Consider the following 20,718-nt stretch of genomic DNA (forward strand, 5'->3'; position numbering starts at 1 on the left):
GTAATATTAAATATTAGATTATAATACAAGACAAAATAATAATACATTGTAAAAACATATAGGCTATGATATTCCTAGGCCTAGGCCCTGAATAACCTCTTCATAATATGAGTGGTTAATTTGAGATCTATTTAAAATTCTACTATAGGCCTACATCCTTTCCAACAATATTTTCAAGGTGTTTTTCCCCCATAGTTTCACCTAGTTACTATTGGTTTCATGCCAGTCAGCAGCAAACTCAGTCTGAGTCACTTTCACATGACCACTTGGCCAGGAGGGGGACTGGTTGCTATGGAGTTTCTTTTCTCTTAAACCTGTTTTTTTCCTCAGCAGTAGGCCTACCCTCATTACACTCAAGAGTGAAGTCTTATGAATTGACACAGACGGCTCATCAGAAACTCACCAAACTTGAAGGTGACCCAGATTAGCATTTAGAAAACAAAATCCCCAGCAAAAACCAAGTATAGGCCAGTAATTCTACAAAACTCATAACAGCCAATAGCCTACATCTGCAGTAGGCCTAGGCCTACAGTAGGTCTATTTCAACTTCTGTATTCTGCATTGTTGAACGATTGTTTAGGATATAACTATAATATTCGTCTAACACTAAAATCCCCTTACATAGCATTACATAATCTGTAGTTTGTAGATTGCATCAGCAAATCCTGGCAGTTACTGCATACAGGAATAGCAGAACGGTTAAGCCTGGTGTAGGCACTGCAGTAGCCTATACTTAATTTGTTGCTTTAGGTATGTTCGCAACATATGCTGTGGACAGTAAAGGCTACGTAGGTTATTCACATAAATGAAGTATCATATTTATGCAGTGAGTTGCTATGGTCGCCTGCTAGGTCAGGGTGAGCGTAGATTGAGAGGTCATGGCAGTGGTGTAGTCTACGTTGAACGCAGGTAGGCTAGGCCTATACACAGTATACCCACCTCAAACTGTCAGGGATTTCAGTATACCCACCTAGAACGGAGAGATCCATTATTTAGAATAGCACAAATATATACAGTAGGCCTATACCCACCTAAACAAATGCTCAAATACCCACCACAAAAAAGTAGACTATACCTGGGTCATGGTTAGATGCAAACAGGGTGTGGTTGGCCCAGCTTGTGAATTTCCACACATGGCTTTGGCCTCTGAAAACTCCAAATGCTAAACGGCTATTGTAGAGGTGAGAATAGGGGGCATGCTGGTCCATTGTTATTACCTCGACCATGCACTATCACCCTCCCCCCCAAAACACTCATCCCAAATGTCTTGCCATGTTCAAAAAGAACTTCAGGATGTTTTGATAGCCTTTGATAGCCTAACTTTGAAGTTTGAAGAGATTTTTTCATTTATTATATACTTGAATATTCATTTCAGGGGTTCCCAACCTTTTCCAACTTGGGGACTGCTTGAAATTTCCACAAATGTTTGGGGCCCACTTTACTTGCACCTCTGACCCGATAAGCAATACATCTCAACAGCAACACACACACACACACACACACACACACACACACACACACACACACACACACACACACACACACACACACACACACACACACACACACACACACACACACACGAAAGCGTGAAAGCCCGACTGGGAAACTCCAACTCCCTCATTGTGACACAGCACACAAGTGTTCAATGCACACAACAAAATAGCATTTATGCTTCACCTGTGCAAGGGGGCAGCCCCCAATGACGCTGCAAGGGAGCAGTGCGGCAGGACGGTACCAGCTCTGGGTACCTCAGTCATGGAGGAAGATGGGGGAGAGCACTGGTTAATTGCTCCCCCCACCAACCTGGCGGGTCGGGAGTTGAACTGGCAACTTTTGGGCTACAAGTTCAACACAATATCTGACTACCGTGACGGCCCTAAGCAGATAAGCAATACATCTCAAGTAAATATTCAACAGCAACACACACACACACACACACACACACACACACACACACACACACACACACACACACACACACACACACACACACACACACACACACACACACACACACACACACACACACACACACACACAAAGAGAGAGACACACTTACAGAGATACACACAAACACAAACACACACATATCCTAACTCCTGTCCTTGACCATTAAGGGTAGTTGACGTGACGTGTCAATTTTGCTGTCACAGGCTCTTAAATTTAAGTAAATTCATGCTTTCAAAATTGTCAATGTTTTAAATGATTAAACTAGTGTCGTTGTTGTGAAAAAGTAATGTGTAATAAATTCAGAGCTTAAATAAGTATACTTAATTTTGAGTCAAATGTCACATTTGTCCTATGGTGTGGCTGTCACAAGCCTAGTTCTCCATATTAAATCATTTTAAAATAAATAATCAAAGCTCAGTCATTTTTCTGAACAACCCTGGCATGTTTTTCAAGGTGTCTATTTTAGCAAGTGGCAATGCCTAATTTTTTTCCTGTTTTTCTGAGACCGAATGGACTTATGAAACTTTGTCACAGAAAACAATCACAGAAATGTCCTGTGGTGTGACATCATATTTTTTGGTAATTCTGTGGATAGTTATCTATTGTTGAAGCTCCAGCGGTACATAAATTGTGAATTTAGACCCTTAAGAAGCCAAAGACAAGGGTGGATTTTAGGTTTTTATCTCAGAGTTCTTCAATCAATCAATTACGTTTTGCTACCACAAGATGTATAGTTTTGTAGTCGTTTGGTGTGACAGCCATAATACATTTTGACAAAAGTGTATATTTTTCATATTTTTTTCTTATGTTGATGTATGCAAATGCATCTTACTAAAGGTAAAATTGTATTTCAGTTGGCAACGACACAGCTTTAAATTAACTCAAAAGCTCAAAAGTCCTATGGTGTGATGGTAAAAGTCCTATGTGACACTTCGGAGTATCACACCAAAGGACAAACAGGTCACACCAAAGGACTAGATATCTGAGAAATAGCTTTTAAAACAACTGGTTGTACATTATTTTGTTTAGTTTGTTGTTTGACTAGATACATTTTGTGTATTCAAATTACTTATTCCTTAATTGGCCATTGGAATTTATTTGATGCATTGTTGATGAATATTTGCTGTTGATTTTAGGTACTGTCAAAGGATATAAAATGTCATTAATGGTACTTTGAAACCAAAATAGAACGGTAACAGTGAAGGAAAGATGAGTGAGAGACTATAGAGAAGTATAGATGAATTAAGTATGCTGTGGAGAGCTCAATATAGCAGAAATGTGCTGTCCAGCTTGAGATACCAAACAAGCACTGGCCACTACATACTATAAGTTCAATGGTGTGACAGTCATAGCATACCTACAAAGAGGGTGAGGTGTGATGGTCATGCATGCCAAGGTCACACTTCAGTATGAGTCTTATGAGCTCTGCAGGTTAAATTTAATGACCGTATGGCTGTCACTGAATGTTACGATAGGCTGGTAATCTATGACTTAAAGACTTATAAGCATAAAGTGTAGGTCCATATTGTTGTATACTACAACATTACATTATGATCAAAAGACAAAATAATCATGTTGATACATTTGTTTCTGGCTCAGTTTTGCATGTATGTCCTTTAGTGTGACATGAATGTCCTACGGTGTGACATTTTTTAAACGCTCAAATATTTGTTTGAGCTTAACAATATGTTTGATAAACACTGAATACTGCATTAGGGAAAAACAAATTACCATCCCTGAAATGTTATAAATTCTGACAATTTTGAACATTTTAAAGGGACACTGTGTGAGATTTTTAGTTGTTTATTTCCAGAATTCACGCTGCCCATTCACTAATGTTACCTTTTTCATGAATACTTACCACCACCATCAAATAAGTATTCATTATAACTGGAAAAATTGCACTTTTCATACATGAAAAGGGGGATCTTCTCCATGGTGCGACATTTTGAATTTCCAAAAATAGCCATTTTTAGCTGCAAAAATGACTGTACTTGGACCATACTAGAAAATATTTGTTTAATACGTAAACTTTGATGTAAAGATCAAATTTGGCAATAGGCAGCCCAATTTCAAAAAGCAGCATAGTTGCAGTACCTTTTTTGACCATTTCAGTGTCCCTTTAAAAGAAAGATATCCCTGTATTTCCTCGAAGGTTTCTAATAAGCTGACCTCTAATGCGGGAAAAAGTCCTTAAATGGTTATTTCTCATAATTTAAGACTTAAAAAATGCAATAAATATGAGGAGTGTAACAATGTTCATAAAACTCCATCAAGCCATTTCTACATTACTTAATATAAGCTTATTTATTTCTTAACGTCACACCAAAGGACATATTTTCAGCCAATTGCTTTATCAACGTAAATCATTGACAGTAGATATAACTGTCAATGACGTAAATAAATAATCAATTAATAGACCAACATTGTGACCACTTGGATTATTTGAAAGATTAATTGCTGCACTACGTAGACATATACTTTTTTCCCTCATAGACAATGTTTTACTGCCTATCTGTCATCTACCCAAGTGGCATAGCGCTTCGCAGATGCCCCACCACCGTGGAGAAAACAACAAAGTTTTCCTGCTGTCAACCTATCAACAACAACTTTTGGGGGAGTCTTCTCCATTCAACATCCGGATTGCTAATAAAAAAATGACCTTTGAATTGTGATTTTGTGAGATATTGAATTAAACTGCTGCTGTTAATGACGTCTCACGACAACATCACAAGGCCACAAGCACAATGAAATTAGGATATTAGACAGAACCCTTGACCTTGCAAAAAAAAAAGGAGGAGGAGAGGAGGTTATGGGAAGGCCCGCCGGCAGGGGTGGTGGTGGAGGAGGCGAGGAGTTTACAGGCAGAAAGGTGGAGGAGAGGAGGTTAGGCAGGGCCACTGATAAGGGTGGAGGAGAGGAGGAGTTTGGGCCTGCTGATAAGGGTGGAGGAGAGGAGGAGGTTATGAGCAGAAAGATGGTGGAGGTGAGGAGGAGTTTACAGGCAGAAAGGTGGAGGAGGAGAGGAGGAGGCAGAAAGGTGGAGGAGGAGAGGAGGTTAGACAGGCCTGCTGATAAGGGTGGAGAAGAGGAGGTTACAGGCAGAAAGGTGGAGGAGGAGGAGAGGAGGTTATGGGCAGAAAGGTAGAAGAGGAGGAGAGGAGGTTATGGGCAGAAAGGTGGAGGAGGAGGACTGTCCCATTTTTGGAAATATGCTCATATTACACATCCCCTTGAGTTAAATAACGAAGTTTTACCTTTCTCCTGTACTTTCAACCGTTCTCCGACTACGGCAGTGCAAATTTGACCTCCAAGCTAGCAGTTAACATTGAGTCCTATGAGACCAGTTAGCCACGAGCTGGTCTCATAGGACTCAATGTTAACTGCTAGCATGGAGGTAAAATTTACACTGCTATACCCAGAGAACGGTTGAAAGTACAGGAGAACGGTAAAACTCTATTATTTAACTCAAGGGCAGGTATAAAATAAGCTTTTTTCCAAAAATGGGACAGAGGGCCCGTTGACAGGGGCAGGGCTTGACATTCACTTTTTCACCCACCGGCCACTGTGGCTAGTGGTTTTCCCAAGTCACTAGCCATTCAGGTATTCCACTAGCCACAGATTTTATATTGCTGTTTTTTTCTTTATTTATTATGATAAGTGTACGTCTAACCTAAAAAGATGAGGTGCTAAAGCAAGATGAGTGTACAGCTTCCTACATGGAAGTATATCAAGCAAACAGAAACTAAGTTACTGGGATTTTTCTTGATGCACAAGGGGAAAACAACAGAATATATGCTACTATGATGCGTATGTCATGCCAAAGAATACACTGCCAGCCATATTGGCTAGTGACCGAGAAAGTATTACTAGCCACAGCCAAGTTTTACCAGCATTTGGCCGGTTGGCAGGTGCGAGTGTCAAGCCCTGGACAGGGGGCGACAAAGACATCATCAGAGAGACGGATGGCCCAGAATTGAGTCCCCATTTCATTATTTCAAAGAGAAAGTGTTCACTCAGAATAAACGAGTCAAAAGTCAAACAAGTGTGTGGTACATTTTTTTCTCTTCTCCATGTAGTCCCACAGCTGTATGTTTTGTCGAGGGCAGTAGCACCGAATTCTGGGCCCCAGCCCAGGTATAGTAGTCTGATTATCATCGACTTTCAAATCTCTTCGAGACTTGGTCTGACCAAGAGCATAACAATTAACATTTCCCAAACGGCATTTCCTAAAGGGCCTCTCTTGGTTTGCTAATGATTGTTTGCTTCCCAACAAAGTAGGAGGAGTTCCAGATTTAGCGAAAACTCAGAAAGTACTTGCATTGCTCTTGACCTGACTGGTAGCAACGCTGAAGCTGTTGCGTCACTAGGAGGGCACGGCCTGGCTACAGGTACAGTACAACCCGCTCCCATGGACCCCTCATGGCAATTGAGTAGACAGCCAGTGCAGCTCAACTGTTATTGGTTTCATGTGCTTCATTTTGGTTTTGCCTATTGCAGCTGACTCTTTAAAAAGGCATGGTTTTTCAATCGTTTTTTATTGACTTATTGGTTTACTGTATGGCTACATCAACAAACCGAGCTAAATGCACAGTCAGTTTTTTCAGCATCCTGCTGGGTCAGGAGGAGGGATCTTTGCAATGCTTCTTAGACAGAAATATTGTTGTTTAAGTTGATGTGAAGTGTGAAAATTAGTGATAGTGTCACGCCTAGGTGCCTTATCTCACTTCTGACATGTTAGCAAATGGCAAGTTGTGTCTTTTTTATATATAGTCACATAACATAGCGTTCAATATAATGTCATTGTGTACCTGCACAATGCACACTGTACAGTATGAATATTAAATATTTTATAACATGTTGGTATTGTAGCCTAGGCTACTATGGGCTGCATCCATGTTAGATATTAGCCAGTCTTTCTCTATGTTTTTCCATTGTTATCATTATTCTTCCCCCCAGAACCAAACTACCCCAATTGTCAGTTCCCCCTTTTGTCACCCAACCTCGAGAAACAAGGCTATTCGTAAAGGCACCATGAGGCTTAAAGTTGTTTTTTTTTTCAGTTTTTCTCGTAAAGACTTCATGAATGGCCCGAGTAACGGTTGAGAGGGCAGCCTCGTCAGGCTAGTTAGATATAGGGCTGCTGTACATCATTTATCTCAGGGGATAAAGAAGCCATGCATGTACAGCACTTATTATTCAAGGATGGCTGATTATCTACAGCAGGGTTTCCCAAACTGGGGTGCGTGCACCCCTAGGGGTGCGCGGCCTGCCACAAGGGGGTGTGCGAGCTGAATAGAGCAATGGCTGAGATTTGTGTTTTTATACAGAATTAATGAACATTACACAGTTTTAATTGTTTGGTGAATTTGTATGCTGGAAAGATCCACCTGAAGTGTAATTTATAACTTGTCATGCAACAAGTTCCATTGTAATAACGGCAGAAAAAAATGTCAGGTCTATTGGAAATGAAGATTGCCCAAAATGTGCGGCTGTGCAATATTCGCTAAGGGGTGCACGAACCACATTGAAATGTAAAAGGGGGTGCGCAGGGGAAAAAGTTTGGGAACCGCTGATCTACAGTATCCGTACTTGACGCATCTCAACTGGTGCCTTTTGAGTAAGTATGTTTCTCTGTTCACCCCTGTGGGTACGATCAGGCCATCAGCTGGGGACCACTAGAGTGTCTAAGTCCTTAAACCCCGGTGTTCTGTCGAGATGAGCCGCTAAAAAAAAGACTGGTGTGCATTGTGCAATGCATCTCTCTCACCAGTTTATGGGGCACGGATGTCTCCCTGTTTTGCAAACCTTACGCCTATACTTATAATAGCGTTGCGTTGTTGCAGTTGGTATTGAGCATGTTTAAGATCAGCTGTTTGGTAGCTCCGCTCGATGGGCAATCACCTGCAGAACTCGCTGTGTGGAGGTGCGCATGCGTGCACATGTTCAGTAGGGAAAAGGACCTAATCTCGACAGGGAGCTCATATCGACAGGACACAGGCATATCCAGGTGGCCCAGTGTGTCCCTGCTTAATGCCCTGAGTGGAGGACACACCACCCCCTATGGTTAGGCACGTCTTTAAGCTGATCCTCTCTGCTAACCTCGTCTTACCATAGGCCCCATTAGCCTGGTCCTGACCATCCCATAATACTACCATTTCATTTCGTATTCATGTAGTGGAGCCAATCCTTTGGCGGAAGTACGTAGGATGGCGCGCAAGGCTAAGGCCCCATACCCTTGTACTATCATTCGTATACAGAGGCTCTGCAACGGTCACATTGAGAATTGTTTACTGAAGGTCATGGTGTCGAGCTACGTTGACATTTGAAATGTAGATCTTATTTTACACAATCGCCAACATTTGGTAGAAAAACATATGGGAAGGGTTAACTCTGTTTAACCCGTTAAGACACAGCGTTATAAATTTGCTGTCACCAGAATGGCAATGACCACGTTGTAGTGCATTACTAAAGGCCCTGTTATGTCATAGTAGTGTAGTACTATGATTGTGTTAACTTTTCAATGACTATTACAGAGTTCCTTTGGTGGATCGGCGTGCATTATGGGGTCAATTTTGAAAAGTGTGTCCCCCCTCCTTATCTCTAGTGGCTCTACACCAGGGGTGGGGAACCTTTTTCATTGAAGGGCCACTTCAAATTCATCCAAGGGCCGTAAAAGTCCTCCGAGGGCCGTACTATGAAGACAAATTTCCCCCTTCACTTTAGGCCTATAGCCACATTATAAACAAACATCATCTTCTCTAGGTTCCCAGAATATAACTTAATTGTATTGCAAATGCCTTTTCTAAGATTAATTTACAAAATACTGCATGTCATATTTCATGTGAAGCTGAATAACATTAAAATTATATCGGGGGCCAGATAAAACGCCCTCAAGGGCCACAAACGGCTCTCGAGGTTCCCCACCCCTGATCTACACATTTGGGGGGGCTAGGCAAATATAGACATTGGGCCATCTTTAATTATTTTTGGTGCTATTTACAATGGCTGGGCTGACTGGGGGCTCCTACAGAGGGCAGATTTTGTGGGGGCCCTAAACAATGGCCTAGTCTGCCTATTGGTAGAACCAGCTCTGCTGACTGGCCCGTTGTCTGGTAACAACCCTAAAGCCACCCCAGAATACCAGGTCCAGACGTGACTGGAGCTTACATATGGCAAGGGCCACTTCTCTGCTTCTACAACCATTTCATTGATGGCTTTCTGACACCTTGCTCCAATACATCTGAATTTGGCAGATCATTGAGGACCAGACATCCCACTATGAGGAGGCGCAGCCGGCCTCCCCACTCTACAACTAGGTCTGTGTAATTGGTACGCTACATTTTCACTCGTACACTATGCCCACGATACAGTGAGCTCCACCAGCAGGAAGGTCTTGCTGTCTCGCCAAGTTAACCCTCATGGTCTGCTCACTGCCTGTTGTCGTTTTTTTCTGGTGTGTTGATGTTTTTCTCTGGTGGGTGGGGGTAGGAGTTCTCCATGGCCCTTGACAACAGGATGGGCAACCTCACTGGACAACCGTATCTCTTTCATTTCGTGAAGTATTCACGAAAAAAAATAACTTTAATTTTCGTGGTGCATTCACGTCATTGCCCGTTTTTCGTGGTTGGGCAACGAAACACTGCCTATTCATTTGAATTGCCCGACTGCTGCCTAGCGACCCACTAGTTTGACGCCCTTTCGGTACCGTCACATGGTAATCAAGCAGGTGTAAACAAGGTCATCTGCACTGGTTCGCCACTCGGGGCTCGAACCTGTGACCTACCAGTCAACACTCGAGTCTGGCATGATACCGATAGCTCAGAGCTAAAGATATCTTTTTACCAAAGTTCTTTCCTGCATAAGTTATGACACACCGCCGCCATCTTGTTGACGCCTTCGGGTGCTATTTCGCGATTAGTAAGACCAGATCTGAGAGTCAATGGGAAAACTAAAAGGAGAAACTGAGTACAGGACGGGAGGGAACCCAGCAGTTGTGAAAACTACATGGTTGAAACCGCCATGATAGGTTGATCAATCTAGACTGCTTGGTTGCGTCATGCGAATCAAAATGAAGCTTTTTAAGCCACTTTTCTCTTTTTTTTTACATAGCGCAGGCGCAGTAGTTCCATAATGGCACGAGCGCGATAGCTTTTCACAACTGAGCATGCACAACAATTTGCGTGCGCCAATGCAGTCAGATGATTGGATCAATGGCAACGCAGCTCAGCAGGCACATTGGCTCTTGTTACCAGAAAGGTGGGAGATGTGTGGGTAGACGCCATACTTGCGTTACGAATCTTCACCGTTAATTTATGTACACATACATCAGTGACCAATCATCTCCTCGTACTCATAACATCTCTGGTTTTACCACCAAACTCTAATGTTAATTGTAGAGTTGCCAGTCTCGGGTTCACCTTTGTCCCGTCCTTGAATGGCCTGTCCCGGGAGCAAAAAAATCCCTGGATTCTGAATGAAGGACACCATTGCTTACAAGCTAAAAGGGCAAATGGCTTTGAAATGGCCATGTTTTGTGTCAGACAGGTGGCAACCTTTGCCAGTTGGCATCCGTTACACTCACCCCTCTAAACCTCACTTCCATCTGGGTCATAGCACCAGTAACTGAGGTCATCTTCACTCTGGGCTTGAATTCTTACCAGTCAATTTTTCAGTCCGGCATGGGAGGCACAGCAGCACGATACCGCTGAGCTAAGGGCCCAGACCAATGACAGTACATTCATTATACAGTCAATGGTCCAGACCAGAGTCATAGATAAAGAAGAGTTGACGCAGTCTTTGATCTCGGTCACTTCATCGGTCACATGGTTTTACGTGGTACGCTAGCCTCAGCGTTTCCAGCTAAACCTATCTCTGCCATAGGTTTGTGTTAGCATGGCTAGGTTAAGTGTACTAATTCTACACATTTAGCCGTGCCGCTTTTTTTCTGACACATTACCATTTTAGGTCAAGTAAATACTCAGTCCATTGAAATTGTGTGCTTTGAAATGCGCAGAAACGGCTATTATATCAATTTTTATCAGAGTCCCCAATGATACTCTATGGAAAGGAGCGCTAGGCCTACTATATATCTGGAACACTGTGAAGGCTGTGCAAAACTGAATGGGACCGGGAGGTCGGCCATATTTGACCATATATGGTCAGTTTCGCCGCCAGTTTTGTCTGCGGAAGTTTCCGCGCAATCCTATAGCAAAGCTGTAACTCTTCTCTATCTACGGCTCCGGCCCAGACCGATGACTCAGTGCTACTCTATGCGGCTTTGGGAGGGATGTTTACTTAATGCTAGTTGGCATACACTAAGTTTACTAAGTGCTGCTAGTTGGGAGAGAGATGTGGACTTGTGAATGGACTTGAGTCAGACTTGGGTCAGAAATGTATGACTTGAGACTTGGTAATATTAGGAATGACTTGTGACTTGACACTGACTTACAGCTCCAGGCCTTTTTATTAGAATACCATGAAAAAGTTGATTTATTTCCATAATTCCATCAATAATGTTAAACTGTCATGGATTGTAGATTCATGGCCCAGTTTTTTAACTATTCCAATCATTATTTTTTTTCTTTTTATATACGTTGGCCTTCCAGCTCAAATTCGCATTATTAGAATATTGTTATAAAATCACATTTTTCTTCATCAAAATTCGGGTCACATTATATCAGTTGAAATTTGGTACTTTCTACATAACATGCAATGGTCAATACTTGGTTAGGACATTCTCTGTCTTCATAATGGCCATGATGCGTTTAACATTGAAGTCAATGGAAAAACAGTGGAGTTATGGAAGCCCAGATATCCTTGATGCTTTGCTGTCAGCTGTTCTTGTTTGTTGACCTGGTACCCCACACTTCACTCTTCAATATACCCTGTAGATTTCCATGCCACGTTTTGGCACTAACTCACCAGTTTAATTCTAAATAACCAGAAATGAATCCCCATTGAAAATGAATGGGGTTTAATTTCTGTTGAGTTAGAATTAAACTGGTGAGTTAACACCAAAACGTGGCATGGAAATCTTCGGGTATATTGAAGAGGGAAGTGTGGGGCACCAGGTCAACAAACAAGAACAGCTGACAGCAAAGCATCAAGGATATCTGGGCTTCCATAACTCCCATGCACTGTTTTTGCCATTGACTTCAATGTTAAACGCATCATGGCCATTGCATCTTATGTAGAAAGTACTAAATTTCAACTGATTTAATGTGACCCGAATTTTGATGAAGAAAAATGTGATTTTATAACAATATTCTAATAATGCGAATTCCCCAATTCATGGGTTTTTTGAGCTGGAAGGCCAACGTATATAAAAAGAAAAAAAATAATGATTGGAATAGTTAAAAAACTGGGCCATGAATCTACAATCCATGACAGTTTAACATTATTGATGGAATTATGGAAATAAATCAACTTTTTCATGGTATTCTAATAAAAAGGCCTGGAGCTGTATATGCTATATTGACTTGAGATTTGACTTGGACTCGACAGCTTTAGCATGGCATGTTAACTCTAAATACTGTATATTCCATTTTCTGTATTTGTATGTGAAAATATTTCATGGCAAAATTGATTTGCCCTTAAGCAGTACAGGCCTACTATTGACTGCAAAGGGGGACCAAGATACGTATGGACGTTGTGCCCTCCTTCTTCTTCTCTGTCTGTGGCGTTTGGTGGCGATTTGCCTAAGATGTCCGCTACCGCCATCTAGCCTACATCCCTAAGGGAACTCCATTCATTCTCAGCCTAAAGTCTCCAAAGGTCTCCTAACCCATTTTTTCTCAACCAGGGGTACGTGTACCACTAGGGGTACGCGAGCACTGCAGGAGGTACGTGGAAAAATGAAAAAATGTGTGGAGCGTTGTCACATTTGGATATAGAGCACGAGTGAGGGGGCACTCATGGGGGTACGGAAGATAAACAAGGTTGGGACTGCTCTAACCGAAGGTCTCCTAATGCAGGGCCGGCCCTTGCCGATTTGCTGCCCTAGGCGAGTATTCAATTCAGCGCCCCCTACGCGCTAAAATTTTGCGGTTTGTTGCAATTTAACTTCTTAAACAGTGCAGGGGGAGGCAAATGAGGCATTGTTTGTTTATTTTAATGTTGATTGTGTTTATTGTGATGATGTATTATATTCTTAAGAATAGATTAGATTAGATTAGATTTGTTCGATTTTTTAAAAAAAATCTCTGATTCTCTGGTGCGGCGCCCCCTACTGGAGTGGGGCCCTTAGCATTTGCCTATACTGCCTATGCCAAGGGACAGCCCTGTCCTAATGCCTTGTCCACACCAAGAGCGACCTACGCTGCCTGGTAGCGGAGGTAGCAGAAGAAGTTTGCTGTATTCGCTCTGGACGTGACATTGACATGTTTGATTTAGCTCACTCTGGCTTGACAGCCTGGGACATTCGGAGCTATGAACATTCAGATTGGTTTTCGCTGAACCGCGTCATAGCTCATTACCATGATATTAGCTGACTTTTTATTGTTAAAATTCGCTCTGGTCGCGTGCCCTCCATAGAGAAATAATGACTTCCGCTGCTCAGTTAGCGTAGGTCACTGTTGGTGTGAACAAGGTATAAAGGGGCGTTCACCTGACATCACATGGATCCAGGAAAAGTAGGGCTTTATGTATTTTAATCTACTGGAGAATTCTTTGGGTGTCACTTTTCCCCAGTCCTGCTCGACCCTTCTGGACCCTCCGAATGACCTTGCAGTGATTCAGCCAGCAGACTGTCATGTCAAATGTCAAAGGTCAAAGTCAACTTCATTGCCAATTTCTTCATGTGTACTAGGCTACACATATTCACAGTCCGAAGGAATCGAATTTACATTTTTCATGGGCACGTGCATATAATACAGGGAAACATTGAGGTGCAGAACAAGACAACATGAAGTAACGAATGGGTATTGTGTTCTTTAATTATTTGTTTCCTTCTGATTTTTCCACTTCCTCCTCTGTTCATATACGTACATCTGGCTAGGAGCGTTACTCTCAGTCTCTCACCACCTGGTCAGGTTATTGCCTCAGCTCCGGACCAATTCAAGCCATCTCCTCTCTGTATGGAAAAGATATTTGCCTGCAACATGTTCAATGCTCCCAAACAAAGTTTAATGCCACAACCATTGGTCATGCCCAGGGGCGGATCTAGCCATTTTGGGGCCCGGCGAAATATAAATATGGGGACCTCAAAAGTCATTATATAGGAATACATTTCCAGTGTTTTGGTGCTATTTTAGTAATCTTCGGTTACTTTACACAAGACAAATTAAGATCAAGCCTATGTTTTTCTGTGTTACGACTGGTGTGACAGTTCAGTTGGGGCCCCTATGGAGGACTTGATTTGAAATTCCGCCTTTGGTTATGCCAGTAGCATAATGCACGTTGTACCATTTGAGGCACGCTGTAATAGTCATTGAAAGGTTAATTACCATAGAAATACTCTACTATGACGTAACGCAGGGCCTTTAGTAATGCACTAGGACTTGATCATTACCATCCTGGTAACAACCAATTTATAACTTTGTTTGGGAGCATTGAACAATGTTGCAGACCTTTATAATTTCCTTTTAGTTATCTTCCATTTGGTCCAGCACCTGTGCGAGGCCTACTGATGTGTGCGCATTCTCTGACTTTTTGAATATCCTTTCTGTATCCCTGACTGGTGGATGGCAGTGGTAGTTAAGGCCTCCGCACATCGGCTCCAACAAAGTGCTGCGCACTGCTCCTCAAAAGTTAAATTCCATTGTTTTCAACAGAACCCCGCACACTGGCGCTGATGGTCGCGGATGTCGGCTAGCGATTAGAGGTGAGTTCTATTTTGTCAGAGCCGCCCATTGACTGCTATGTTCGTGTGAAATTGGGTTTGGGGGTCGGAATTCTGTCGGAAGCAAAGGTGCTCCGCAGTGCTGTCGGAGCCGGTGTGCGGAGGCCCTTACAGTATGCTCCTGCCTGCATGAGAGAGACATCTCGGCAAGGCAGTCAGCCACCTATTGAGAGTTTAGCAGGCTCTCTGTCTTTTCTGTACTTCAATAATTCTGTATGAGAAAACACCAAAGGGGGTACTTTCAGGAGTAAATCATAAATGGGATAAATAAAATTCTTATAAAATTCTTGTAATTCCTTTACCATTTTTTCCATATGTTTAAGCAACACCTTAAGACACATCTCTTCCTGGAGGCTTATGGCTGCTAGTTCCACAGGCACTTTCACTTACATGCATTCACACACACACTCACACACTGACGCGCACACACACTCACACTTTCCAACACAACACTCTGTGAAGCGTCCTTGGGTGTTTTGAAAGGCGCTATATAAAACGAAAGTATTATTATTATTATTATTATTATATGAGTACAGTATGACGTGGCAGCTTGCTACATTATACGGATAAACTGGCTCTCGCTAGGCTAATTCTGGCCAAGTCATCTCTCTAAACCAGTGATTCTCAAACTGGGGGCTGGGGCCCTCCAAAGGTATTCCAAGTGGGCCTAGACATCACTGTCTAAAGATAGAATTAATATTTGTGTGTGTGTGTGTGTGTGTGTGTATGTGATGTGTATGTGTGTGTGTGTGTGTGTGTGTGTGTGTGTGTGTGTGTGTGTGTGTGTGTGTGTGTGTGTCGCTGTTGACTACTTGAGTTTTATTGTTTATTGGGTCAGAGGTGGGCCCTAAACATTTATGAAAATTTCAAGTGGGCTCCACATTGGAAAAGGTTGGGAAGACTTTCCTTTTGGTTTCCTTTTGTCATAGAAAAGCCCATACTTTCGACTGGGATTCTTGTATTTGCATTGTAGGCCTAGAGTAGAGAAGAGTAGAATAGAATATGTATTAATCCTGAGGGAAATTAAGGTGTCCACATACATACGTAAATACAGAAGAAGACACAAATACATTACACACAACATTGCACATGTATTTACCATACATACATTCACTAAGTCATATCTCTCTCTCCCACTCACACACATAGATTGGTGAGTGCATCTTCATAACAAATGTACTGTTCCAGCTGCTCATATCCGAAGACCAGTCGATCCAATAAACAATCAGGAGTTGAACACACTTCCTCAAAGAGAACATCTTCACTGTTTCGCCCATCTGCCCATTAGAGGGCTCTGCATTTAGGTTTAGTAATAGATGGGCTATGGACAGGTTGAAAGGTCAGCAATGGCATCTCCTTGACACTTTTGACAACGATGATCTGGCTGCCTTTTCGAACACAGCATAGCAGATTTGGGGTCCCTGCGTCTGAGTTGGGCGTCCCTGTAGTAAGTAGTTTGACCTTTGACCCGTTTGATGGTATTTGGCTTTCTCTGTCTCATCAATTTTTACTGTATTCAGCACGGAAAGATGTCAATGCACTTGGAAATATCGAACACCTTTTCCTCAAGTGTACATGGGTTACCTATGTCAGTGCAACTGGGTTTACAGTCTTAAATGTTGTCGTTCAACATCAAGTTTGTCATAAATTAGTAATATAATTTTCACCATTTAATTTCCATTGCTGCAATGTCGTTCAACATCAAGTTTGTCATAAATTAGTAAAATAATTTTCACCATTAAATTTCCATTGCTGCAATCGCACCACTAAAAAAATCGTGGGGTTTTCGCTGAGACAGGTTTTAATTTTGAAAGTTCAAATCAACCTCCATATTTAACATTTTTCATAGGCTTACTTTTTGGCCAACCACGGTAGACACAATTACAAGTTAAAAAATGTGGGGGGTTAAATGAAGAATTATTTTGATAATTCAACAGCATTGAGGATGCATATTGTAAGCATATTCATTTAAAACGCATCAAATCTCCGTCTGATGGTTCCGACTTTGGAGACACATCTGACGGTGGTGACGGTAGCTTGTCCCACATGCGACTGAGCTGTGCTAGTTAATGAAACATTATAAGACACAGTGGTATTTATTGTGATCCATAATTATATTCTAGCCTCCACTGAGGAGCATTTGGAAGCTTTTGTCAACACCATCAGACACAAAACCTGGCGGGGTGATGACGTCTGACGGAGGTGACAAAAACCTTTTTAGGTAGCCTATATCTTCTCATAAAGTATAGGCCTACATAATGATGTTATAATACTATAATAGTTTTTTATACAAAAGGGACAGAGTTGATATGTTATGGTTGTGACTGTAGCAGTGTCCAAACTAATTCATAAATTTAAGAGAAAATAAACTATAGTAAACAGGAGTTTCAGTGATGGTGAAGCATGCAGGTTTGAAAAATCTCTCTTTTAAAAATGTCTGACAGTGGTGGCAAATATGTGGGACACATTTTGAGCAATCATAAAATAATTGTAAATATTGTTTTAAACTCACTGTTTGCAGTTCTGTAGAACTATTTCAGTATGTTCTTCCTTTTAATGACAATATTTTCCTTGTAATGGTGATATATTGGGAAAGTGAAAGAGAAAGTGAAAGCCCAACTGGGAAACTCAGATTGTTATTATGACACAGCACTCCACAGCATACCGTACAAGTGCACACTGCACACAACAAAACTGCATTTATGCCTCACCCGTGCAAGGGGGCAGCCCCCAATGGTCCCCATAAGTAGTGCGGCAGAAGAGCACTAATTAATTACTCCCCCACCAACCTGGTGGTTTGGGAGTTGAACGGGCGACCTTAGACTACACGTCTGTCTGACGCCCTAACCCGCTTACCCATAAATGCCTGTGTACAGTAGGCTAAATAAAATTATAATTAAACCTTTAAACCAAATGTGCATATGTGTAGCAGTAGGGGGTGTGCCGGGGCAAGTTGGCTGAAAAGGCAAAATAAATAATTGGATAAAATGAATGACTAAAATAAACGAAAATAAATCAAACAGTATTCCCTTTAGTTAAGAACTGCATTATCATAATCTTCGGCATCTCTGAACATTAGTACCACCATCATCGTTATTTTACAGAGGGGAACTGATTCACAGACCTATAAGGTTGTAACAGGTGTGCACAGAAAAAGTAGTGTGGCACCACGACCTATCTAAGCGGGGCCTTGGCCAGAATATACTGCTATATGGGGGCAGTGTCATGGTAAAGTTTGGGAACCCCTGGTGTAGATGTCGGACCTGGGTCGCCAGCATAGTAACCCAGTGCCCTTTACCATGTTGTCTAGAATAGATGTCCACAGATGTGAATAAAGTGAACTACAGCGCCATCTAGTGGCTTCTTTGGTCCACCTCTGTGTGCAGGCGAGTGCGGAAATCGGAGTGTAGAGACATTTCTGAATGAATGAATGAATGGATGAATGCATGAATTAATGTATGAATCTGATGAGGCAAGGTACTGAGGTAATGTGTGGCTTATTTCCTCAAATTGTGCATACACTATTAAGATTAACTTTTGAGCATGGCATGAGCCCACTGATTTAAAACTTAAAAAGACCAAATATTTGTTGTTATTATCTAGTGAACTTCCAGTGAAGTCATGCTGCCCATTCAGAATTGTTACCTTTTCCATGAATAGCCTACTTACCACCATCATAAAGTTCTAAGCTTTCATTCTTGAAAGATTGCGCTCCATGGTCCGTCATTTTGAATTTCCAGAACCATTGTAGCTGCAAAACGTACTATAAACTTCATACTTGTCATACTTGTAAATATTAGTTTATTATTTAGTAAATATTCATGAAAAGATTAAATTTGGCAATAGGCAGCAGTTTCAGCAGCATAGTTGCAGTACCTACTCTGGTCACCATCCTACACAGCGCACCTTTAAGTCATTGGTGTGTTTGTCAAGGAATAGCCAAATAAACAATTCCTATCTTGTAATTATGACACTGTCTATATGACTTTGCAGTAAAATTTGCTTTCCGGGGGGGGGCACAGCAACCTGTAGCCTAGGGGCCCCAGGGCATCTTAATCTAGCCCTGCCGACCTTAGCTCTCGTGCAAGAGCACAACCCAAATCCCGCCCATCCCTGGTGATACGGCGTGAAACTAGAGTCCCTTTATGGTCTCTGCCTTAACCAGGTCTTTATTTCGGCCTCAACTCGGACTTGACCCCTCAAAGGCTCTGTCTTCTTGACTTGGTGTTGACTGCTTTTGAAAACCAATAGTCTAGGTCTGAACTCAACCGACAAGCCTGTCTCCACAAAGCCAGTCTTGTCCCCAGACCTACACCCAAGTCTAGTCTTGGTGTAATTTATATTAATTTAATGATTAATAATTTTACTTCATAGACAAATTAAAATGTGTGTGAAATCGTATTAAGATCCCAGTAAACTGTCCAATTCCAAACTCTCCAGTTTTCCTTTCATGCCTATCGCCTTATTTCACACACATCACCCTGAATAATGACAATAATCTTCTTACCCACCAGTCATTGAGATACCCATCATGCAAAGTCAAGCAGGAGATACATTCTCAGCACACTCACTCAAAAGCACTCATACTTCTTATCACTAACCACACAGCGGTGTGTGTGTGTGTGTGTGTGTGTGTGTGTGTGTGTGTGTGTGTGTGTGTGTGTGTGTGTGTGTGTGTGTGTGTGTGTGTGTGTGTGTGTGTGTGTGTGTGTGTGTGTGTGTGTGTGTGTGTGTGCACGCGTGTGTCTGTGTACATATACAGTACATAAATACAGTGCTGTGCAGATAAACTGGTTTAACACAGAAAACCATGAAGACGTTCAATTACGTTTGTATATAATATCCCAAACACTCCTGATATTACCATCATTGATGAAACAAATAGAACCGTGACCATTGTTGAAATAGGCTGCTCTTTTGATTTATATATGGACACTTGTTTTAATGACAAAATGTTTAAGTACCAGCCACTTCTTGAATCAATCATGAATCTTGGCTATAACTGCAAATTAATTGTTCTAGTGTTTGGAAGCCTTGGACATGTACATAAACTGGTCATGCGAGGACTGCAACTGTGTGGATTATGCAAAAAGAGTGCAAAGGGACTTGCCAAATTTTGCTCAGTTTCTGCCATAATTGGCAGCCTGAGACGGAGATGTCACACCTATCCATAGAGACTGGACTTATTTTCTGTTTATCATCAATCTTGCCAATCTACAGGACTTTTTTCCAATACTGTTTGGATCTGTAATCCTTCCCTGTGTGGCGATCCAAATAAAAGTACTAAACTGTGTGTGTGTGTGCGTGTGCGTGTGTGTGTGTGTGTGTGTGTGTGTGTGTGTGTGTGTGTGTGTGTGAGTGAGTGTGTGTGAGCACGTGTGTGTACTGAACCAATATACCCACATGAGGCCACTGCTATTGGAGCACACCAACAAGGTGGGGCCCTCGCTCCATGTGGGGCCCAAATCCTGGACCCCACATGTTTTGACCCCTTTTTCTGGGTATACATAGTTTTGTTGTTACTGGTAAAAGTAAAAGTGTAAAAACATTTCCTCACTGACAGGTTAAGGTTAGGGATTGTTTTGGTTTGGGCACAATTAAGCATTGTTTAACTATTGTTAACTTAAGGTTAATATGAATGGAAGTCAATGGGAGGGCCCCAAAGATATTAGGGTGGGGCTGTGTGTGTGTGTGTGAGATATGCCTTGGTTGAATGTATGTAAGAGTGAGTTATATGATTAATATTATATTATAAGTGCAATGATGTGTGTAATGTCTAGTGTGTTCTCTGTTCTGTATTGATGTATGCATGCTACTGGACACCTTAATTTCCCGCGGGATTAATGATGGTACTCTACTACTCTATTCAACTCTCCAACCTGTTGCACTTCACAGCATTGACCTGAAGATGGCAACCAAGCTCT

This window comes from Engraulis encrasicolus, chromosome 20, assembly GCF_034702125.1.
Source record: "Engraulis encrasicolus isolate BLACKSEA-1 chromosome 20, IST_EnEncr_1.0, whole genome shotgun sequence".
Lineage (NCBI taxonomy): Eukaryota > Metazoa > Chordata > Actinopteri > Clupeiformes > Engraulidae > Engraulis > Engraulis encrasicolus.